Genomic DNA, 355 nt, shown 5'->3' with positions numbered 1-355 from the left:
CCCGCCCCTCCCAGCTTACCACCCACCCCAGTGGCCCTCGTCCTGCTCCTCTTGCCCAGCCCCCTTGACCCGTGTCCACCCCGTGCCCCGCCTTCTCGTCTCACGCCCCACCCCTGCGTCCTCTGGGCCAGTAACTGCGTCGTCCCTGTCCGGCATCCTCCATGTCCCCCACGTCTCCTCCCGTAACCTCCGCTCCCCCCCATCTACGCACCCGCCTCGCCTGCGCCCCCAACCTTCGCCTCACAGTCTCAGACTCCACCTCTTCTCCCCGAGGTACCCCAGCTCTGCTCTTTTCTGCCTACAGAAATGCCCAAGCCAGCCTGTGCTGGATGAGTAGGGACGGGACACCATTTCC

The sequence above is a fragment of the Elephantulus edwardii genome, unplaced genomic scaffold (assembly GCF_000299155.1).
Source record: "Elephantulus edwardii isolate Elephantulus edwardi_28Jun2011 unplaced genomic scaffold, EleEdw1.0 scaffold00045, whole genome shotgun sequence".
NCBI classification, from domain to species: Eukaryota; Metazoa; Chordata; class Mammalia; order Macroscelidea; family Macroscelididae; genus Elephantulus; species Elephantulus edwardii.
The sequence above is the reverse complement of the archived record's forward strand: the minus strand, read 5'-3'. Positions refer to the sequence as shown.